General features: G+C 31.7%; 1 long non-coding RNA gene across 1 annotated transcript in view; it reads left to right on the forward strand.

Moving 5' to 3' along the window:
* Nucleotides 1–11,357: 11,357 nt before the first annotated feature.
* LOC131847630 (uncharacterized) overlaps nucleotides 11,358–26,644 on the forward strand; it is a 50,242-nt gene continuing 34,955 nt past the window's right edge. Inside the window, exons 1-2 of the long non-coding RNA XR_009357724.1 lie at nucleotides 11,358–11,635; nucleotides 26,378–26,460. This is a non-coding gene — a long non-coding RNA (uncharacterized LOC131847630). The remainder of the gene's footprint in view (nucleotides 11,636–26,377; nucleotides 26,461–26,644) is intronic.

Raw genomic sequence — 26,644 nt, forward strand, 5'->3', positions numbered from 1 at the left:
CAAAATTATTTCTTATTGCTCATCCCGAGGGTGTGGCACGCGAGATCTATGTTATATAGTAAAAAATGAAAGCAATGCCGTCGTAATCTGTTGCATTTTATTTATGTAACTTACTAATAGATGGCGCTAGTTGGTTCAAGGCGCTTTATTTTTCTTATTTAAACTTAAAACATAGGTTAGTTTCATTCCAATTACACATCAATTAGATTTCAATTAAATCAGGTATTATTATGTGGCAATCAATCCTCTTATCTGTGATTCTACTAACTAATTTAGCTTAGTTCTACCAGTATTCTAGTAGGCAAGTAATCGCTTACAATTTGTGTGAATTAGGAACCATTAGTGCATCAGTATGTAGCCTTCAAGGTAACCTATGTATAAAATGTTTTAATCCCTCCGATCGATACCCCATTCCATTCGAAATTATGACGGCCGGTGCCTAGATTCGAATTCCAACTGTGCCCTCAAATTAAAATTGTAATCTAAAAACAGGAGAGCAGTTGTGAAGGCCATAACTGTAAGTAGAATCTCCACCCATGTTTATCAGCACATATGAATAAAGTGATGAACGTTATACAGAGTTTAAGCTGCTTGATAGAATTTGAGACTGGTTATAAATACAAATGTGCATGTAAATGGTCTCAGAATAAAAAAAGCTACGAAGAATCTCAAAAATGTAGAAATTATAGCCATACGGCCAAACAAAACATGTGGCTAATGTTTAGTATTGAATAGTATTTTCTATATTATCTTATCTGTGATTGTACTATATTGACTTATTTATATTTTAATAAAGAAGCATCACTTAATTTATAATACCTTCCTCTTGAATCACTCTATCTATTAAACAAAACGTCTTCAAAATCCGTTTCGTAGTTTTAAAGATTTAAGTATACATAGGGACGGACAAACAACGACAGCGACTTTATTTTATACTACGTTATAATTATAATTATAATATTTTATAAATTATTGTTCTTTTATTTAAGTGACATTTTTCTTTTTAGTTAAAACAACTGCATCAGCTATTAGCACTTATTCAAATGCAAGCAATGACTACTTGACTACAATTAGCGTCTTTGATCACTTAAGTGGGTATACGTAAGTGTTTGAAATATTTTCCACTATAATCTCAAAATTGTCCAATTTTACATAAGAATATCAGAATAAGTAGTTCTATTTTACATTCTATTTACATTTTATTTTATATTCTACACGAACTGGCACAAAGCTAATATTTATACAACAAATGCAATTACATGAAGACCGTATATTTCTATAGGCAACTCAGAACTATGTAAGTACCTATGTAATTTACAAATACTAATCAATGAGTACTATAAAATTACCATAGAATTACCCAAAATCCCTACACAAAAAATAGATTTATTGGTATCACAATGGCAACTTCAATCTATTGGAGACAAAGTAAGATAGTGCCCGCTATTACAATTTTGTGAACTACTGTGTGTACTTAGTTTAATAAAAAAAAGAATTATAGCTATTATACACACACTTTTGTGGAAAAAATAAGTTTTGTCTCCTTATATAAACATGTTTTATTTATAACATTAATAAATTGCACCAGTACAGTATGCCAGTTATTAATATCCTGATATATTAGTGTTGACGGAAACATGTCCACAAATATGACGCAGACTGGATAAGTTTTCATTAATAACATCCTCAATAGGTATTTATCTTAGTAGGTATGACTAGGTACTTATTTTGTCTGTAAATTGCGTGACGACGTGCCACAAAAAACTTACAATGATAACATTATTAGTTGCATCTTGTTATAGCTACCTACCTAGTTACACAAATAATGTATACATAGGTATGTTGAATACTACATTAGATGTTTATGGACTAAAATCTGGATCCAGCTCCAGCGAAGCGCAACTGTGTTTGGCAACATCAGCAGCCAACTCAACGTCGTGGTACTGCCAGTATATAATGACATAATTGAGGGGGGCCTCGCGAGGTGCGGGGGACCGCGGCGCGGGACGCATGCGCGGGTTTGACGGCCAAGGTCGAGGCCGCGCGATTCTGCCGCGCGCCGCCGCGACGGCTGGTCCCTCTCGCTTGCCTTCTGGAAACTACTGAGGGATAAATGCGCAGTTGACGTCGCGAGTGATCCTGTATCCTGAGTCCAGATCATCACACTAATAAGGAACAAGAATACAGGTAATGTCACAAGTACTTGAAGATTCACGACGGAAATGAGGAAAACCATCTATTGTGTAATGTTTGTAATCATGTTTGTTATACATAGGTATGTACAGCGAGCGGTAGCCTTGTTTTTGCAGTCAAATATCTTCGCTTACAGAATTAATTTAAATTTTGGCTCACGAGTAGCTACGTATTAGGACTATGCGGATATGTATAGCTGGTTCTGCACAGTGAATAAGTTGCATGTACATAACTATGCTCATTACTCGCAAAATTGGTCACCTCACCTTGCGCACTTATTACTTACACGTCTCACGTCATCACGGACGCTAATCTTCCGAACAAACAGTTTTGTTTGTGCCACTGAAATTACAAACTTGACAATATAAGTAACAAGGGCACTACTATGACAATATTAAATATAAATTATTATGTGGTTTAGATATACATATATATAGGTATATAATTTAACTATACTGTACACAATAAAAAAAACAATGCATAATGAAGACTCCATTTGCCACGTAGAACCCAAAATTTTTACACTGTATTAGGTTATTGGTAATTACAGTTCTATGTTACGTCATCAAAAATTTTGTCTATACCTTAATATTCTTTGTTTTATTTTTCAACTGTTTATTATTTATTTGATATCATTACAAATTTATATGAACCGCAGAACGGATACTACAAAAGGATGAGTAGATGGAAATTTACTTATCTACTTTTTAAAATGTCATAATACTATGATTTCGACCAGAAACACTGAGAACTAATATAAATAAGAAAAAAAAATACAGATAAGAAACTAAATGTATTGAAAAATTTAAAAAAAACATTTCTCTCACAGATTTCCACAAAGCATATGGAATATATTTGATAATTCTACTATACATTGTTTTTAGACCTAAGTATATTATAGGTGAATTATAAATAATTTAAGTATCATTATATTAAGTGTCATCATAGTATTTCTCATTAATTTGTAGACGGAAAATATATTCGCTATTCCGGGCGCTGTATTTCTGAATAATTATTATTTACTCCGGAAAAATTGGATAGATGGCAGCCTAAGCCCTACTTAAAGTCAATACTTAGAACAGTGAGTCCTGAAAATAGCTGCATCGATTTGTACTAAAAATGGCTACCAGACGTTTTCATTATGAAATATAAATAGGTATCTACTATTCTCGCTTACAGTATATAGAGTACCGTAAAACAACGAATATTAACAAAAGACTTTGTTCAACTGTTTGGGGCTGAGTCACAAAATTAGTCAGCTTGGATAGTTCTTTTTATGTATACATATTTAGTGAGTACAACGTCTTACTTTCCTTTTATAATGAAAAAAAATTATGTAGATCAACTTTATTCCATTAACTGATATAAAAACAGGTAGGAGATGAAAAAAATATATAGTTATCAGATATATTACTAAATATAATAATTATTATAGGTTATTTAAAGAAAAATAAAAATTGTAGGTTTTATGGAATGTTTAAATAAAATAATTGCATTAGCAATTTCACAGATTGTTCATTTTCATAGTATGTATTTTTTTTGTTATAATATAAATACGTCTGTACTTGCTAAAATATTCTCTAGCTAAAATAGATGCATTCTATTATAATCCTACAGATTATATATTATATATTAATCTGTAGGATTATAATAGAATGCATCTATTTTAGCTATAGAATATTTAAGTCCGTAAACATTACTTTTTTTATACAGAAATTCATTAAGTACTTTAAAATCCAGCTTAACAGGCAAGGGGAGAGACCTAGCTCTCGATTGTATAGTATATGCATGTAGGGTTGCAATTCGTTCTAGTTTTTGCGGATTTATTAGTACGATATAAAATCTGGACGATTTTACAATTTCTATACTCTCATCAAATGCCCTCGTTTATTGATTATACAAATAGTACTCTTCTCTAAGTAATGTGTACCTATAAGTTTTCAAGGGTGTATAGTACGGAAATTACCTACAAAACTATAAAAATGAAAGGATTAAAGTGTTGAAGGATGGTAGAAAAGAGTTGAAATTTGTTTATGGAACCCCTAACATTTTTTACTTGTAAAGTTACAATTTTTTATTTAAGAGTTACAGCTAAAATTAATGAAGAGTCTTACACTAACACGTACACATTAGTACTTAATATTTTTTAATTTCTTTGTGGATAATAAAGATGAATAATGACGTACTTAATAATATTTATTGTCATTTGTCAGTAGGCAACACATGCCAGTTGTAGTTATATGCAAAATATTTTACGATAACTAAACCTGTATGCAATTTATTGCACCATTATTATCATTCAACATTTCAAGGATTTTAAGTTTTTCTGATATATTTTCTCAGTTGTAATAAAATAAATTCATAACTATATATGTCCATAACGTTATTAAATGTATAAAAATGAAATTGAATATTCTATTTAAAGAGTTCTCTTTTAAAAAGGTTGTTCTGGTCACCCTAGTTTTGCACACACATTTAAATAATTCACACTGGCCATCTAAATTAGTTGGGTAAAATGAATAGGACCCCTGTTACTGTGTATGTGTGCAATACCCGTGTGCGTGTTACCCATCCCCTTTTATATAGGTCAGGGGAAGCTGTGCGGGGGTGGCTGGGGAGTCGGGGGTGTGTGTGGGCGTCATCTTTATTGCGCCTCTATCGACCGAAGCGCGCCATCCGCCCCGTGTCAAAAAAATGGTTGTTGACGTTTTTCGTCACATTGGACCAAAGAAGTCGCTATTTCTGTTTATAGCCTTGTTTATGAAGCTCTACAGACATACAGACATAGCATCTATTTATGTTAAGATCAATAAACCTTAGCAATTATAACGGTAACTTTATTTATATATATGATTACTAAAGATACCTATTTAATGAAACGAATAATTGATATAGTAAAGCTATTTGTAGTCGATAGAATAAATATTTTGTTTTTTTATACTTAATTTTTTTATTAAAAATCTAGTATTAAATCTTTTGATCTAAATTAGGAATTTAACAATAAAAGTGTAATAAAATGAATAATTTACTTTAAAAAATATAAGAAATTAACTTTAGTATTGTAGCGATTTATTCATTTTATGTACCGTTATTACTGTAAAAAGACACGCTGATGTTGTTTACTACTCCTACTAACAATTGTGGCACGATAAAAACAAAATATATGTATTGTTAACTATACAATTATGAATGATAATTAAATTTGTCGATAAATTCAATTATTTACATTTAAATAGATTAATATTTCATCTATGAATTTATGGTGGCATTCCTATAAAAAACTATTAATTTTCTGTGTTAACACTAATGTACATATACTGTGCCTGAAGTGTATCCTAGTTTCCGACATTTTAATTTTATAAAAAGTATACAGTTTTATTACATAAATGCCTCTAGGCGTTAAGACCGCCATGTGCATCTTTATATGTGTATTTCTACATTAAAGTTTTAATAAATAAATAATACACACCCAGAAAGGAAGATAGCACTTTCGTACAGAATTATCATGCATGAAATTGTGAAGTTCATTTTTAAAACATACAACAAGCGGTTTTGGCAGCTTGTTATTTTAGTTACTTGTTTCTCGTCTTGTTTCCACCCGACCTTACAGTTAATAATGTAACCACTGTACAACTTTGTATATGTACATGATAATTATATTATATTTATTACTTGTAGAAAAATCAAAGAGTCACAACACAGTTCTGCATTATATACTAACAGAAATCATAATTATATACATATATTACTATGAAAGTATAAATGCAACAAGTAAATGACATGACAGATATATTCTAAAAGATGATCTAAAATTTCTAAGAAAATCATAGAATTCATGAAGTTGCGATGAATTGGAATGTACGAAGTAGTGTGAAGGTCATCAATAATATTTATTTCAGTACTACCACAGATCAAATAATTTTATATACATAAAGAAACTTTGTAGAACATTCAGAAAGCATACAATTAACCATAGGGTATTAGGTATATTATTTATAACATCAGTGTAATGCTGAATCCTCGATTCTTTCATAATATTGACTAATTTAGTGGCAAAGATTAAAACGCATCTGATTATAATATGTTTCTGCGCTATTTTGAAATTGTCTAATAGTGATGAATAATAATTCTAATGGACAATGAAGATAAGGAAATACAAGAGAAGAGACGCTATACCAAATGACAATACTTGAAATTATTTATGTTATTTTAAACTACTTTTACTGTATTCATAATTAGTGAAAATTAGTAAAAAAGATTATTGATCGATGAACAGATTACAAATTCTAAAAATTTTGATTAATTCTTCAAAAGGTATTTAGGAAACTTCAATACTACTCAGGAAGAAAAGAAATAATAAATTCAAGTTAAATTAAAACGCATAGTGATATGTCGTATTTTGTTCTAACTTACACAATCAAGTATAAGCAATAACTGTAAAGTATCTATATGTCGCATATGTCATACAAAATTATATATAAGTATGATACGTGACAATATATAATCAAAACAAATAACCATTGAGTAACAATGTTTACTAGGGACTGGGCGGCACAGCTGGAGCTGGCGCGCGCCTATCGATTGCCACAAGGGCAAGGCCGCGCGCCCGGCCGCCCAACCACCCGGCCGCCCGGTCGCCCGGCCGCCCGGCCCGTTCGTGAATTCTCCCGAACAACGTAGAATAAAGGATATTCCGATCTGAATAATTCCTGCAACTTCTCGAATCCTTTGAACGAACTTATTGAAGGTATTGTTGGTCGTCTACAATGTTGACTTTCTATACGATCGCAGATGTTTTAATTAATGTAATTAAATCATTTATAATCTATTCATCGCTGAATTCTTAAATTTTTTTTTCATTAATTCAAATTCAAAAATGGCGAATATAATAGTTTTATATTGCAAAATTATATAATATATATAATTAATGAAACATGTCTACTTGAAGTTTCAGTTTCATACACTTCAAATTTTACACTTCTACATTGTTATCTTATATTGTTTAATTTTTGTAAAGAATTTTAATTCTATTTGACAGATATTAAAATATAATATGATCTAATTTTCCGAAAATACTGAAAAACAGTTTTAGACTACTAATTTCTCTGGTACTACTTATTTAAGTAGGAAGGTACTACCGAAGTAATAAGTGTATGTTAAACGGTATATTTTTTAAAATAACTATACTGTAGTACATAGAATCAGAACCTCAAAGTTTGGGGACCCTAGTTATTATTATAATTATAAAACACCAATAAAGTAAGAGTTCCTACTTATTTCACTCTTCATTTTGTTGAATATAATATAACGGAAAGTATAATACACTGAAGCATATGCGATAAATTAATTCACTTTGGAATAATTAAACGTTGGCGTCAGAACTTTGATGTAGGGTGGTGTGAGACTACATACATATGTATATTACAGAATTCCGCTCCAATAGAAATTCACAGTGTAACTTTTGACCTTCGAAAATACATGAAAGCTTAACAATTTATATTACAAAAATGTAGTACGAAATTAAATATCTAACATTTATAGATAAAACCTAACAATATTTTTTATAGCATAATGAGTGATTCATAGTCAAAGGAATGTCATTATTTGATTTATCTCCTTGAGTCAACATCAATGGACGCAGACATTCATTATTAACTAGCTGTTCCCGCGACTTCGTACGTGGTTTATTTACAATAATACAATATTACTTTTAGTTCATATAGGTTTAAATAGAAAAAAAAACAAAATCCGATAGGTAAGAAAAAAGGTATGTTTCAAAATTTTATTGAATATTACCAGTTATCCTTAGTAATTTAATTTATTTGCTTTTAATGCATTTTTAAAGAATGTTAATAATAAACGTAAATAAAATTCTACTTATGTTATACAATTTTATTGTATTAGGCAGTGAACATTATAACAACTACTAACAAATAATAAATATATATTTCCTGTTTGTTCTCTGTATGGATGAATGAATGGAAAATCCATTACTAATCTATGTTGTACTTAAAAAACTATTTAACAAGATAATAAAAATACAGTCATATAGTACTTTACTTTACTTCCACTATACATTATTCACTGATTGAAATAATTTTCAATTTCCATTTATTCAATTTAATTGCTTGAATTATACACTATTTATGCCTTATATGTATATATTTTTTTACTTTTCTTGCATTTAACTCCTTGCAGCACATTTTAGGTACTTGCTCCAACTAGTCGGGGCTTGTTACATAGTGTGAATATTATGAACACAGTGTAGAATTTACAGTATGTTCAGGGTCGCTATACAGAAAATTCTTCCACATCGATTGTCGATTCAATCTTTACAATTGGCCTATTTCTATTTCAGCATTCAAATCTTTTAGGCTCTATTGATCACTTCCGTCCTCTTTGGATCTTTCCATTGAGACATTCAATAAATGGAGACAATATATTTCTTTTAATGTATGATAATGGCGTAGTGTAGCCACCTATGCAAATGGTATACTCTGGCAGGCCACCAATGGAGGATGATAGGATACGCATGATATCAAATCAGCCCAACAATCCACCTACCCACTTCCCTGCCCCCATGTAATGCCCCCATGTAATTGATTCACAATGATTCATAGGGTGATATGACTATGTACATTAAAACACTCTTTATTGCGGGGGAGGGGATTGTTAGTAAAGTGGATTAATAATGCCATTGTTAGTAATCTATGTCAGAGTGTCCTCCACGCAGTTCTCCCTGGAAATCATCATGTTAAATTTCTGGTGAATTTGCCACGGTGGACTAACTGACCTGACCTCATACTCATCTTATCATTCTCCTCTGGTGCTCCTACAGCGTATACCGTTAGCGCAAGGAATGCACATTACCCTTCCTATCCTATTACCCATTATCATTGCTTAAAAAACACTATTTATTTCTCTAGTAAATTACAATAAGCTGTGGTTATAAATAATCTGTGGGTAATTATGCAATTCGCACCTATTTCTGCTGCTGAGCGGAATGCAAATTGATATAGAACAGCAAATATATAAGGTAGGGAGGTAGTTATACCTTCCTACCTTACATATTTGCTTGGCAGGACCAAAATATTTTTATTATGATGCAACTGTATCTTATATATTATGATGCAAATAACATAAGACTATTTTTGTTCTTTAAAAACATAGTGAACATATTGCATTATGTATAATTTTATCATGCAACATGTTTATCAATTTATCTTTATTGATTATTATTTAAAAATATACGTAACATTGTCCTATGATTGATTTCTATCTAGAAATCATCAACATTTATGTTGAAATGATGAGGGTTGCCATCTCTAAAATTTGGAAACCATGATAAAACGCGTGAAACCGCCCGATTTTAGAGTCCAGAAGCATGTCCGGGATATGTCAATAGGTTTTTTTAAACATAGTCAGTGTAATAAAAAACAGTTAAAAATGGAATAAATCATCATTTTAATCGTACCTAAAAACCAATAAAACAATCTTATTACAGTCTGTTTTAATAACAATATAAATTAGTTCGATTTTTTTGTTATTAAAATAAAGCACAGATTATTAATATACTGTAATATTAAACCTAAAAAATTACGTTACTCCGGACGCTCCCCGGATGCTCTCTAAACTAGGACAAATCCGGGGAAACCCGGACGGATGGCAACCTTAAAGTGATGTTTTGTAAAACCTGAATGAATATTTAAATAGATGCAATAATGTCCTGTACTTAAAGTACACTAGATCACAAAATACACTGAAAATCTCTTTATAATATACAAACGATAATAGTGTAGACTTACTGATATATTTTTTTATTTCCTCGTTCAATCTCTTTCCCTTAATACATTATCTCCTACATAATCAAATACAAAAACTCACTCTAAATCCCAAGTTTCTTATAGGTATTATGTGGCATTATTAAGCACCGCGTAAACTGCGTAGGTGCAGAACCTCTGACGTCTGAAAATGTGGCGAATTACTGATCTGGCGCGGAGGGTTCGTGTTGGTGTGCCTGGGATGCCAGAAGCCAGATAGCGTGGCGGGCAGCGACGCAATCACGCGGGGGGCGCATGCGCGCCACCACATCGATCTCCAAACTTCACTCCCCAATCGTCCTCCCTCCCTTCCTCTCGGCCCCTCTCACCTCATGGCCATCTCCCGACACGTGTATAAAGACGCCACATAATTTGGGTATTTTATTTCGTCAGAAAACAATTGCGAGTGGGAGGATTATATGATTGACGGAAATGGCAGAAATTTGAGTAGTTAAATAATGTAATATATATTACATTCCACTTTAAAAAATTTAAAGAGTATCTATTATCGACTGTATCAAATAAACAATCAGTATAAAGATGGCGGACGCAGGTTACCAAACTCAAGAGCGACCAGTTTTTGCTCTACGATTGATATAACAATATTACATCAATGTGCTCAGAGTCGCATGCGTCACAGCCAAACGCCACGTATATAGGTACGTGCCTAGGTACTACACTACAACAGTATATCTGACTTAAATTCAGAAACAATTTAAGAGACTAGGTAATAAATCGATAGACCTGCAAGTAGATCTCTTAATTCCATGTCGCATGTGGTTCAAAAAAGACATATTTTATCAATGAAGTTAGGTATTGTTACAGATAACAGAAAAGATATATTATTTTGCGAGTTTAACATGTGCAAATCAGAACAACTTCTTTTTTGGGACAAGATTTTAATATACCTACATGATAACAAACATGAATACAGAGGCACTATACATATAAGAACACCTACGTAACTTTTCTTATATTAATAATATCCTTAATATATTATTTAATAAAATACACAACAGTAAGAAATTATGTGAAATGGGCGCCCATGGCATAGGAACAATTTTAAATAAGGAAAAAGGGTGATCGCTGATTGAGTATGGCGGGGTCTCAACGACGGAAGACTGAGTTGCGGCGCCGCGGCGGGAGGAACGGTGCAGCTGCCTGCCGCTGCCGGTGCCGGTGCATCTCCATCCCCCGGCGGGGGCCTGCGGCCGGCCCCGTCCCCCCGCGCCGGCCCATTGCCAAGTTCAATGCCAAGGTCATGCGCGACCGAGTGCGACTGCGCGCCGCAATGCAGGAGCGCCGGCGGCAGGCGGCCGGCTCGCCATCAGTGCCTCACCGACGATCGCGCTATACACCGCATTACAATTTTCCATCGCGTTCCAATGGGGCACCTGTCTAACAGTTCCGTTACAGTGTATTCATAACACTATCGAACATGGCAAGAAATATGACCGCTGTCACAGGCTTCGTTTTTTCAGGTGTCACGTTGTGAATGAAGCGGTGCGCGTGACGTGTCGAAATTTCTTCGGTGTACATACACAGCATGTGCGTTCTATGATCTACGGAAGGCGCTATGACATCAAAGAATTGAGCAAACATCTGCAGATCTACAGCTTCCTGTAAGTCAAACACATGATATAGTTACTTCATAATAGTTGCTAATGTACCTGATAATCTACAATAAATTTGTCCAAAGTAGCGAAAAACCGGTTTCTTGCATATACACTTAATAATGTCAATCATATAATGTCGTGGAATTATTATTTAACAGCGTACTGCTACATTTTTTCGATCGTTAGACTCAATGCGGTCTAGAGCATCGGATTACGTGTACCTGCGGCCATGTTTGTTCTAGACATTAGACAGTCAACATTGACTATGGAACGTGTCCTCGATGTGACTGGACTTCAGGCTTCATCGTTATCACTGTTTCTCTTAATTATTTATAACGACATCACTACTTATAATCATGATTAACCGTCATTATTATCTCTCATTGCGTACCTTAGTTTAGAATATAGCTCTTACTTTTCCATATGCCCCAATAATTTCCATGAACATATATTTCATCAGTATCACACAAAAAATATTTTACTGTATTACTATAATACTAATTACATGTTGCAGTTATAAAATTATAACATTTATTCAATTCTTAAGTCTTAGACTAAAACTCATTAGAGGCTAATTAGTGAGATGTATATATAGTTCTAAATAATAGCTATAAAATAAATATGAATATTACGATAATTATATATTTCAAATAAATTTAGTTTGGTCGTTATCATACCTATTAATTGGTATATCATATAATTAAAACTAAATAAATAAAATCTATTATTTTGGAATATCACAACGAAATAAAACAAAAATGTTTAGTTAAATATAATTCCTGTAATAATCACTGGTAATTATTAACCTTTGACAAATGATAGAAATTAATGCTTAGAACCCGGTACCAACGGAATATATGGGAGTAGAGTAAATTAAGCTGTCAATATAATTAAAAGCGATAATTACTTGTAAACAGACAATATTATTAGGACTACGTACATGAAAAAACGAAAAGGATCATTTTATATTTTGCCTCCCAACGAAACAAAATCACTTCCGCATTTAGTTATTATCTACGAGTATGTATGCTACTTGGTTATATGTACTTTGAAAGAGTTTATAAAATACATGATAAACCTTTTTATTAATTAATAATAAATGGCCTATGTCCAGCAGTGGACGTCTTCCGGGCTGCGATGATGACGATGATGAATAAATGTAGTCTCGTGAGTGTTGTTTTGAGTAGAGTAGATACAAAACTCAGAGGTTGATTAAAAAATATATCACTTGAAAATGCTTGTAAATATGTCTATTTTAATATAGATTATTCTTATCTTATCTAAACCACATTCCATATACATACATATACACAATAAAGATATTATAGGTAACTGAATAATAATATGTATGAGTAAGCATACTAATAAGATATAGAGTGAGCTATACTTATTAGTGTACATAGTTTTACTGCGTGACATTAGAAATGTAGATGTTCACAGATGCTTAGGTTCTTCTTGTTTTGATCCACTTAAATTAATATTATAAAGTGGAAACATTTAATTCTTTGTTTGTAATGGATAAACCAAAAATAATCTTAACCATTAAAAAAATATGATAATTACTAACATATGTACATTATCAGAATGACGGCAGTAAGTTTAATCGTAGACTATTGAACGATACACAAACTAGCAATAAGCCAGCCATATAGGTAAAAAATAATTGATAGGGACCAAACCCCATACCAATATAATATTCGACAGTAGACAGACAGATTAAACGCGAGCGTTCAACACAGCAATGCGTTTTTTATTTCCTACTGGCCTGACTGATCATATAAGTAATCGTTAAGCTACCATGTATTACAGTCTGACTGACTGAAATTCTTTCACTTGTTTATATGATCAAGTTTGACAAAATATAGAAATCAACGACAAAGTCAATAAAGAACTGTAATACAATTTATTTGCTTTTGTTGACATTTTTTATATTTATACAAGTTATTACATTGAAAGAAAATATTCAGTGAACGGAGAGTTATTAAATTGTGCCAGGAAATAAAGTAAAGAAAATAGTACAGAAATAGAACTGTATAAAATAATTAAATACACATAGAAATAATTATACCAATTGCAGTAAGAGGTTTTTTGAAAATATATCTAATGACAAATACAATAAAATTATTTACAGTTATATACTGTATATATGTATATTTCATCCGTGACAACTCTATGTATAGTAGAAGGAATTTGGAACGTTTAAAGTTCTGGACTAAAAAGAAATTCCAAAACGACTTCAAGTTTAGCCTTCGCAAAATTCTTAGATTCATCAAGGGCACCAACTAAAACGACTAAGGGCCCAACGCTTTGTATCCTGTTGTGGAGTCGGCAAAAAATGTCGAACGCATGAGTTCAAGGTAATCAGGTGATTCCAGCCGACGTATCGAGCTTTTTTAGGCTGCTTCAAACGAATTCTTTAGTTGAGTATTATCTAGTAACATGACACTAACTATTTAGTAATTGCTCTTGTGCCTAATAAGTGTTTCCACTTTATGAAACGTCGTTGTCAATCTACAATAAAATCCTTGTATTTACGTTAATTTCACAAACAATATAGCGTTATAAATATTTTTTAGTTATATACCATGTTCAAATTGAATAATAAATATAAGTATTGTAGTAATTATTTATATTTTAGTTTAAAAAGAGCCTATACAATGTAAATAGTAGTATACGAAGAATAGCAATGTAATTGGGTTTCTATATAGGTATGTAGTGCATAATATGTATTTATAAAAAAAATATTTGAAGTAATTCTGTCGCTTGTTTAGTACTCATTTAAACGCTTAATTTGGGAGTAGATTGCGCTGTGTGCAATGTCCTGGGTTATTGTTATTATGCACATCTGCAAAATAGGTCCTGACAACTTAATACCAAAACCGGCAGTCTTAATGATAACAATAAATAAGAACTATACGATAATGACGTTATCTATGGTAATATAAATATTTATACGACGAGTAAGTCTCGCTTCTAATGCACAATACTGACGATTGTTTTTGTACAAAATATATAAGAAAATGTGTATTTATATGTTTACTGTATTCGTCAATTATTTTTGTTATACAGAAATAAGTTCTAATAATTGCTCAACAGTTAATACTACACGATATTTTCTACCATCAATATGCTTCAGAAATTATATAATATATATAAATATGATATTAAAAACGAATATTCTGTTCAAAATCAGAAGATTTCAACGCGTTTTTTTTGCGAGACCTATATGCACAAACGTCATACTCAAACTCATAAATAAGGTAATATTACGCAAAATCTAAGTATCAAGGACAACAAGTTATGATATTTATATAATGGTGCTTCGCGGCAGATACACCATAGATCTACCATACAATAGATAAGCCTCGTCGAGCCAAAAAAATTTACAATTAAATTTCTTTTGATACTAATTCATTACACTTATTTATTTTTATTATAAGCTAGATACTACTTCCCAACATCTTTCAATTTATATAAATATCAAGTAGACTATCAACCTATATTACAACTTAAAAATCGTATATATATCATGTTTCTAAATGTGGTGAAAAACGGAGCAATATGGTAAGAAAACAAATACCTACTACCATTATCACATGTTCAGAAATCCAGAAGCTACCAAAATCTCCGAAGCCGCTATAGTTTATTTAGTTACAACATTTTCCTCCATAAATAACAATGTAGAGACAGATTAATCTTGATTGGTACGTGGCTACCGCCAATGCAGATGCAAGAAGCATAGTTGCAGTGACGTCATGAGGAACACTGTTTCTGGCCACCTTCCAAATAATTGTGAACAAAAGAATTCCCTTCGTATACATTTTTCATTCCTGATAATGTCTAATTAAACATTTATAATAGAATATGCATTTGTATACAATAATATAAAAACTCTAATTAGTGATAAAATCAGAGTTTTATACAGGGAAATTATTATACATTATGTTTTATTATGCATAAATTAGGTTTAAATTTAATGAGCATTAACTCGCATATTAATAGTTTGTTAAATTTATTATTATTTACATGTCAAAATATTATTATAATTTTAGAAAAGTTGAATATTAGAGAATGTATTTTACCAGTGAACGAGTAACCCTTGCAAATAATAAGAACTTAGTGAAGATATCGTGTATCTAGGAATAAAGGGTCGGGTGTGAGTAGGGTACCTATATGTGTAAATTTAATTTATTTCAATATTATTAATACAATGTAATCGATAAATATATCCATTTACTGTCATATAAATATAACCTTATTTACCAAGACTATAAAAGACATATTATAGTATCCAATATAGTATTTTACGATAATGGCACAAGAATAACACATTGATACACATAGAGTTTGCTTGGGGCCTCCCACATGGTAGTCTCGCCTTGAACCTGCGCCCGCGAAGCCTGAATAACAATAACCGCTTGGCTAATAATACTGAGCCAGATAGAGTACAGCTACTGTTGTCGTCACATCCATGTCGATTATATTTGATCTAATTAATTATTTATTTATCTTAGAATATAATAGCCTAAGCCCAAGTAAGTAGGTTTTAATAATTAAATAGTGTCGATGTATTAAAATAATTTTATTTGGCTGCCGGTTCAGACTTTGAGTGCTGAAGTAATAAAAAAAAATTACACCAAACCTTAATTGAATCGAATTTAAAAAAATATTTTCTTCATACAAATCTTGCCTTGCTCACTCTGTTTAGATAAATAGGTGCACCGTTTTGTATTGATATACTTGTGAACATTAGCCAATTGATTTTTATTTAAATACATGAAATTCATTCTGAAAACAAGATTTGCTTTGATTAAATTCTTTCAACCAAACATCTAGATAAATTAAATGAATCCAAATTCATGGATTATTAAAATTATATCTACAAGCACATCTCACTCTTAAAAAAATATAAAGTGTAATGAAATATGTTTGAATAGTAAAATGTGTTCTTTCCAGAAAACCTTTATTTGAAGCTTATTTATTCAATAAATTATGTATATTAATATTATAATTATTATAATACATTCAAAATTCGAAAGATTAGATAGCAAGATAGTAAAAATGCAATGTAAGTATGCTCCCGGCATTCCTGGAGGCTGTCCTAAATTCTTAAAACGATACTTTTATTGGATAGTTTTGAACTCTTTCCGAACAGATTGGCCTACCTATAATATTATAGATATATTCATTCATTTTTTTATTAATAGTTGCTATATTAATATAGTAAGTATATGTAAATATCAACAAATCTGAACGGCTTCTGATCTCACGAATTCTATTCTAATTATACGTGTACGTATATACGCGGGTAGGTACCTAAATACCATACAAATTCACCGAAACCGTGAAGGCATTGTCGGTGACTAATAGATGTTTTCTTCGTAATTCCAATATAGTGAAGAATACATTCGATTCGACGCTTGGAGCCAAAACAAACGTGTTGTTACCAAAGTCGATTTTGATTGAACGTTATTATTCTTCTGAAACTGTAGCGATCGACTTCGATTTATAAATAAACTAGCGGTCCGCCCCGGCTTCGCATTATGCGAACTCGACGTTCTACTTACAAGCCGATTTATAATTTTAAATCTGTGTATCACATGAAATATGAAATTCAATGTGTTACTGTAAATACCAATTATGATCTACATTAAATGTAAACTTTATAACATATTATTTGAATAAAAAATAATAGTGTATTTTTCGTAATATGAGGGTAGGGTATTCTAGTATTCAATAGGTATTAAGTCATTTAAAAAGAGAAAACTATCGATATAGATAATTATGGTCATATAATATTACTATTTTCATTAAATGAGGAAAATATTTTACATAGCTATACCTGTGTATTGGTCGTTATGACAAAGTTGAGTTCTTATTTATTATTCTGCAATAACTGTTTGAATTATTTGGGTGCATGTGTTAGGGGTGAAGTGTGCAGTTACATATTTTTTATGGATTTTACGATCAACCATTCTCCGGTAGTTTTCACGTACAATGGGGGCGGCCTAAAAACTCTTGCTAGTAAAGGGCGCTAGCCGTACATAGTTAATAATAGGACAACATAATTTGTATTGTTGCCATTTTTATATCGAATTCTTTTATCAAGTATAGTAATTTTATCGACTATTATGCGTAACACTTTACTAACGTTTTATCAAGTAACATTTTGATGATTCATCATCGTCATGATAACTAGAATCATTTACCTACCTGATGTAAAATAAATTTAAGTATATTTAAAGGTTTTTCTTAAGTATGTCTGTTTAAGATTATTTTACATTAAAGTAAATTTGACGCTGATTGCGTAACAAACTTATTACAAAAAAATGGAAATATTTGCCACTTGTCTAGTAGCAAATAGAAATAGTTTATTAGCAAGCGTATAGCACTATAGCGCGCCACTCGCTATCAGCTGACGGACGTCAAGCAGCCATCGCGTCACGCTGACGCTCGTCACAAACATGGCGGACAAAAATGGCCGTTTGTTTATTTACAAAATGTTACACTTGCGCGCGCAAGGCTACGCCAATCATAGACTGTTTGCTAAAATTGCATCCGCGTATATTTTTTGGCGTCAAGAAAATATCAGCAATATTTATACAGAGTATATGTAAGTCTACACGAAACTACAATGTTGTGCTCAGTAACGAATTCGCAACACGTGTTCATGGTGTGATATCAACACAATAAATAAACAATGAGGATTGCCAAAGTATTCTAGTGGATGGGCAGCATCTCGACATCGACACGTGCCGTGATTACGTAATTCGTTACATTTGCACCTTTAATAATTTAATTTATAATGCATTTGTGTATTCGCCTGTATATACTCGTAACATTCTAAATGTAGTGCTAATTAGGTATTTCCTGATTGTGCCATCTTGTCCAAGCATCCAATGGTGGATTTTGTGATTTATGAATTATGAGTAGTATTTATATTTACTAAGAGTGTCCTTGCCTACTGATTCACTATCGTTATTTAAAAGGAAAGGGCGTGAGTTCAATTAAGGCCTATATAAAAACATCGTTTACAAATCTACTGCCGTCCAGTGATGTAAAGACCAAAAATAAATCTAACTAAACTGAGTTATGACAGTGTAAGAATAATACCGAAACTTTTACATTTGTTTTTTTTTATTTGTCGAATGTTAAAGCACATAATACAAATAATAGTACATTGGGCGGACTTATACATAAAATTAAATTCTTAATTTTTATCACGTGCAATAAATAAATATACAATACAGTATTATTATTACAAATTTGTACGATATTATCTTACAATCATACGAGTCTGTACTTACATTTGTCTTGCCATGGATTTCCCATCATTACTATTTATTTCCTAGTATCAGACTCGTATATCCCCACATACACTAGTTCATTGTTATCTATGAAGTAGGTAGTAGTATAAGGATAATAGTCTTTATATATATATATATATTCATATATATATAGTCTTTATAAAGGAAATATTCTTTATTTTTCATAGATATAATGCCACATATATGTTATAGTATGACATATATTAACTTAAACAGTACAAATAGCAGTATGTGTGGAGTGCGTAGATGAATTAAATTGCAAGAACTCTTTTTTTTTTAAGTTTTATATATAGTGTATATATAAAACTTAAAAAAAAAAGAGTTATTGCACCAGTTACAGAAACTATAGTTGCATACACTGTTATATACATATATATATAAAAAGATAAAAATATAATTACGAGCAAGACATAGAGGTAAACATACGGCGGCCTTATCGTGAAAAAGAGATCTCTCTTGAAAATAAAATTAGTATCCGGCCAATATAGTACAATTAATACGATTGCAAAATCATCATCAGTGAAAAAATTGCAGAGATATCTTATAACATACCTACAATTTATAAAACAATGTAGTCGTATCAAAGAGGCACTGATAACGAATGTGTATAATATAAACTATAGTAAACAATAGTGCACATCTCAAATGTCACGTAACCAGACAGTTTCCATACTTTGCTCAAATGGAGCATTCACAATGTACCCACACATGTTCACTGTACATGTGCGCACCATCATTAATCAATTGTATTCATGTGTTTGAATTATGTATACACACACGCTCACAAATGCGTCCTTTCTATGGATTGATGTGTACATATAATGTATACATGTATAGTGTATATGTATACGGAGGGAGTAGTGTGCGTTTGGCGAATGCAGCTTGCGCGTTGCACATGCGCGGAGGAGGGGAGGACACGGCCAGGGTCGAGCAGACCTTGAACGCGCCTAGCAACAGCAACACGAATAACTTATTTTATTTCTGTTTTATACGTGAAGTCGTCTGACAGCGGGGTTGCTATGCCATAATTCCGGATTAGGGCTCACGTGTGACTGGGCAGCTTGGATACAGTATTTTCCTTATTATTAGTGACGCAATTCTGGCACATAACATACTTACACTGCACTAACCTTGCAATTATTAAGTTACTTAGTATTATATTTTAAATATAGAGGTATTATGAACGCAGTTAGATTTATAAAATGAGAATTAACATTTTCTTAAGCAGCTATTTATTAAATATAATTAAAAATTGCATGCATTTTTAGAATATACGAGCTAAACTAAAAATATACGAAAATTTCTCGACATCAAAACAATGGGTTCGGCAGTGTTCTAATAGATTGTCGGTGTCATTAGAATACCAGTTTAATTAAATTCAATTTAAGTACGATACCTTCGCAAAAATGGAGCAGTCTGAACCCTGATTCTTTCTATACATACATATGTACCTATATTATTTTGGGCTACTGAAAACAGAAAGTTTTAAAGAAAAATTAAAACAGGGTAATAATAAGATGAAATAAACGCTACATTGCAAATAATTTTGTTGCTTAATTAATAAAACGAGTAAAATCAAATCTCCTTTTATAAAAATACAAGTACTGCAAATAAAATTCTATTTCTCTTACTACAGGTCGAATATTACAAGTAAAATTGAACATTTCCCGAAGTAGAAAAGTAGTTTGCATGGGTACATTTTGGTTGGTGTTATCTATTTCAGCCGCTAAGTAGTAGTAGCTTGCTTTGTAGCATCTGTTTCGGTTGAAGAATGAGATAAGGTAGTAAAATTGTTAGCATAAGAGACTTCATCTTAGTCCGCCGAAATGGCAAGGCATGACTGGTATCAATCACATGCGCCACATGATAACGTAAAGCCGATAACTGAAAAAAAAAACAATCTTCTCCCCTTCAGTTATATGTTATAGTAGCTTTGATTCCATTAAGTACATTAGAAAGATATGTATTGATAACGTGAAATTAGTCATACAGGATAAATTCATACAACTAACCGCAGTTCACGGCCAAAATAAGGAACTTCTAATAGCAATAATTGCATTAATATTTAATGGCTATTAACGCCGTTATAATATGCGTTTTATTGAATAAATTGAATAATTGTTTCATTGTCGTTACTACAAGTAATTTATGTTATAAAGAAAAAAAATATATATTGACCGATTATTTTGGGTACCGGTCCATTTCATAATCCAGGATTAAAAAATGATTAGATATTGTTGTCAATAGTATATATTAATACACATACGTAATGCATTTTATATAGTTTTTGGCAAAATATGTGCTTCACAATGTCCGAGAAATTAAGAATCCCAAATACAGAGCCGTGATAACCCTATATATACTGACATTACGGTGGCATTAAGTTGGTATAATACGAATGGCCTTTGTATATCAGATTCCTATGTACATACTTTAAAGTACCTACACTGTTTTATCATTTTGGTTTATCTTTACGACTTGGATGCATTCTTATAAAACCGCATATTTAGGGCTATGTATAGCACTACTTTAGTATTATCAAGATTTGGTATTTTACTGGTAGGAGTAGGTAGGGCGGTTCTCAGCAGGGATGTCATCATCTCATGAAAAATATTTACAGTTTTACCGTGTTTAAAAATAGATTGAAAACATTTTTATTGGATAAGTGTTATTAGTCCGTAAATTTACTTAATTATTACAAAATGACCATAAAGATTTTATTAAAAAATCGAAATCACAAGGTAGCTGAGATTATTTTATAGTTTTTAACCCTAAAAGAAGCATATGCAGTACAGAAGACGACTTTTGCTAGAGAATTGTTATTTATTTTGTCTTCCGTCTTTGTTCATGTAGTGTCATGTAGTATCCATTATTTGAACCCATTGTAGCTTCTTGTGATCACTTTGCGATATAAAGGAGTGTTGACAAGGTACATTCCTACTCTATCATCACACGGAGAATTAATACAATAATCCTAGGAAAATTATTTGTTCTTATTTTGATTATACATTTAATAAGATCAGACTGACTCACTTGATTACAAACTTTTTAAAATATATTTCTATACTCAGCTGTGGCTAGATTAAACATTAAAGTCGATTTTTGTTTTAATTAAGTTCTGAATCATATACTACTTATTGTCATGTATCAAAATGTACTCATGACTTCATTCCTTTGTAAGTAAATGGGATGAAAACCTTTGTATAAGTCAGAGGTTGAACATTCGCGACTTTATTCCCGAAAATTATTATATTATATATTTTAACTATTTTGTTGTAGACATTTTCTAACTAAGCCGTTACTTAACAACAGAACAACTGATTTACAATACACGGTATCCGGCCACGAATAAACCTGATCCTATTATATATTAAGAATAACGCAAATCTACGGGTCAGGTTCTTATAAAATTCATGTGGGACCTCATGAAAAGTAGTTTAGAAATAAAAAATTAACTACCAATATTGGTTAATGAAGACAATCATAAACATATAAAATGGACAGTCGAATTAAAAACCCGTTCCTTTTTAATATCGGTTAAAAAGCAAGGCTTGCCAGAATAAAGAACAAAGCATGATTACAGAAATGGACTTTACTGTACAATATAATCTGTGATCTATTATGATCATGATGTTATTTATATAGGGCGATAGTTATAGATATTACTTACTTACACTTGTTTATGCTTCTCTAAGACGTAATTATTTGTATCCGCATTCCTCCCCACTGAATTATAGTATCAATGTGGATTGAATGTGAATTTTCAATATTAATAATTATAATCTGATTCTTATTTATGCATTTTGCTAGATTGCACTGAAATAACGCCCTTTGCTTCTTTTTTTTTTAGCTTGTAAAATTGTATCATTTTACAAGCTAAAAAAAAAAGAAGCAAATATATATACTATAATAAATATTATAATAAACTAAATACCACACGAATATCAAATGAAATGTTAGGTGTCTAGAAAATTAAATTTCTATAAATACAAAAACAATAAAGTATATTTTCTAAGAAATTTTCCTTCCAATTAAGTCGACAGTTATACTACTCTATAGTACAAACCTATCTTTCAATTAATCGTTCCAGTGTCTTTGAAAATAACCGCTAGCTATGTGCTGGAAGTGTAAAAAGGCTGAAAATTATTACATTGATTTTTATTCGTGGATTTCCTTCTTTTTTAATTTTCAAATATTTATATAAATTCACATTCAATTCCAACTGAAGTCTCCAATATAAAAGTCAGTCAGTCTCTACTTTCAATAGACACAATCAACAATTATCATGGAATAGGCCTCCGTTATCACATATTCTCTTATCTTACTCTATCTTTGGCTTAGTTGTACATTGGATCACGTGATTATAATACTATAGCTTATACAATAACTAAAATATTGTTAATGTATATATTGTTAGAAACTTTTGTGACACATTTAAGTTCGTATTTCTGTAACATTTTTTGGTGTCTGTACACCAAAATTTGTTAGCTAGTTCATCGTCACCTAAAAATTTTATGTCTCTATTTATAAGTAGGTATTCTTGACTCTCCGGTAATAGAAATATCAATACAAAATTAGGTTAATCAATCCTAGATTCGCCACGTGCCACGTTGAATTCAAACATGTCAAGCCTTCCGAAGGTTCTCTTTTCCAGATTATTTACGCTGTTGATCGTATATATATTTCCACGGATCATGTACCCTCTATTCAGATAAGTCCAGTTCCAGCGTCCTTTAATTAAAGACCACAAGTATCGGATTTCCAGGGTCGCGCATATTAATTACCGACAATTGACTTGCTGATTGAAATATGGTTGTATTATAACTAATTCTCTGTACCACTAGTTATTATCAATGATCCACAACTAAATAAATTTATATACTACTCCTGAAACAATAAGAGTTAGCACCTGGCAGTTAGACATTAAAGAAAATCGATCAAGCTTTGACATAGCTGTAAAATAGCATATGGATGGTTTTTTTATTTATTCATTATATTTGTAATTAAATTAAAGGAAAATAACAGTATAGCAAGACGATGGCTCATCTGATAAAATAAAAAATATGTGGAAATACAGACAGCATCATAACACTATAGTTATCATCGATTGCATTTGATGTTTTATGTTTTAACTGTTCCTTCAACCTGAGTATTGTATGTATTGAAAGTATATATTTAAAAACGAAACTTTTTCTAGTGCCAAATGGTATGGCACCAGAAAACGTTTCGTTTTTAAAAAATATATTCTGAGATGCTAGTATCTATGTTATTTTTAGTTTATGCCAATCTTATTAACAAGTATAAGAAGTATTATCTCCTTTTTCCAGATTATTCTATTTTTGATTATATAACTGGAATGAGGCAAACTTTAGCGTTGTAAATTTTGTGAAATTGGAATTAAACGGCCCGCCTGATGGAGAGCGGTAACCATCATCTGTATCCGTGAACAGCACTGTCGTCACGTTTTAATGAGACACTGTGATACCACTCATGCGGTGTCATGCCAGCATTCATTTCACTGTTTAATCGTACCATACAACCAAAGGTCATCCTACAAAGCAAACTACCTGGAACTAGCTGGAATAGTTGATATTAAGTTGCCCACCCACGCAGGCGGACTTTTTCTCTCGACAGTACTGTCTACCTCGGATATTACTGTCTCGAGATCTGTACCTATGATACCACCAAACTGACCTACTTAAAGCTCCGTTTTGGAATCATTTTTGGGAGGCTGTAAATCCTAGGCATCCAGACTTCCCAGGGAGTGCCCTTTGACATTACTTAGCGTGGGCCTCGCGCACGCGTACCATAAACTCCGCCCTCTCCTCCCCCATCCCCGAGCTGAAGCTCTACACCCCCCGGCGTGGGCAGATGACGCAAAACTTAAGGGTCCTTGCCGATCATCGCATTCTATTTTTAGAACTGAACTTGCTTACTTCATAAAATATTAAATCTATGCAAATTACCTCCAAGCATCTTTAAAGAATCCTTTCTGAAAGAGGTTATCTTTCAGTCTCCGGTATTTCAGTATATCATATACATATACCTTTAAAATGTTTTAAAATATGTATGTTACATTTATGTATTATAGTTTGATGAAATGTTACTACGTAGTTATAATTGTTAACAATGATGCGCTGATTACTAATTTCTCAGTTTGCCTTATGGTTGACTTGTAGAGAAAGCTCTTTGGTGTTGAGATCACATATAAGTACATTTATGTATTGTATTTAAGCATTAAATAAATAAATATAAAATAAAAATATATATTCTGGGCAAAGATGACATTCTACCATCAACCTCCTTCTATTCCTACTACTATTATTATTTTTCTCTTAAGTAATTAATAACAACATTTAACAGTCAACATTTACATATACTGTAATAGGTAGTTACTAAAAAAATCCTATCGGTAACATGAAATTTCGCGTAGTACCTACATACATGTACGTCTGAAAACCTACTCGACATCCAATATTTTCAAATCTTTTGAATAAATTGAACCGTTCGTTCAAGTTCATGCGGTGAGCACACAATAGCGTACGTCACCATGTGAGTCAGGCTTGTTTTCCGCACTAGAGATCACCTCAAGGATTCTCATGTCGACAAACAGATCGGCCCGCTATTATGATCACGTACTACTGTTGCCATGTTCTATGTAACTTATTCAAACATTTGCTATTTGAAAGTTTGATCAACAATAAATTTACTTTAATTTTATCAAATCCTGTTGATTATGTACAATCTAATTTGCTGCAGGTCCCTTATTCCACTACAGTAGCATACAAGTTAATGATATCTCTTGTGATGGAAAGTAACTAACCAGTAACCGTAGACTATAGAAATGAATAGCACAATACATCAATATGTCACTTTCTTTTGTAGTAGTTTTATATATATATTTTGAGAATATTTTAAACATTTTTAAATTATATATACAAAAGGAATGATAAATATTTGATTCTAAGCACACATACTGAGGTTTGTTTCATATGCTGATAGCATAAATTAATATTATAATTGTGTTTTATATAATCAAATACACCCGATTAGTCTTAGATATAAAGTTAATAAATTTTCCAAAGACGCGTAGTGTAATATAAAAAAAGTTAAGCGTTTTTATAAACTGTACGGTTGCATAATCGATTTTACATCTATTTCAACCGTAAGTAGCTTGCTTTATAAGCTATGTTTTGATTAAAAGGAATTCATTAGAATCCCATACCTCAGGCAGTGAAATTACAAAGTATGGAGGCGTCATAGTTTTCCAAAATGGCATAGAAATATTTGACCATTACAATCACATAAAAAATGTAGGTACACTTAATAACACTTCTGACTACATCTAAGATTATATTCGATTATCTGCTTTATTACAGATAAGTAAGTCTTATTCTGAAATGTGCTTGTTTTATTTCAGGTCAGTTTCAGAGGAACTAATACGATGGAATCGAAGTAAATGAAAATACACGTGCTACCTGAAACACTTATTTACTGAAAACGGTGAGTTCGTTTTTATTATATATATTTAAATACTAATTATATCTGTGTTTATAACAGTCAAGGATAAATTTTATTCTTACATCAGCTTTGCCAGCGTATATTAGCCTGTATAGGTGACGGTGATCCATCAGATTGTTATTGCCTTTGCAATAAAATAAAGGAAAATATGAAGTAAAAAATATCT

The sequence above is a fragment of the Achroia grisella genome, unplaced genomic scaffold (assembly GCF_030625045.1).
Source record: "Achroia grisella isolate CSIRO2021 unplaced genomic scaffold, CSIRO_AGI_Agris_v1 utg540, whole genome shotgun sequence".
NCBI classification, from domain to species: domain Eukaryota; kingdom Metazoa; phylum Arthropoda; class Insecta; order Lepidoptera; family Pyralidae; genus Achroia; species Achroia grisella.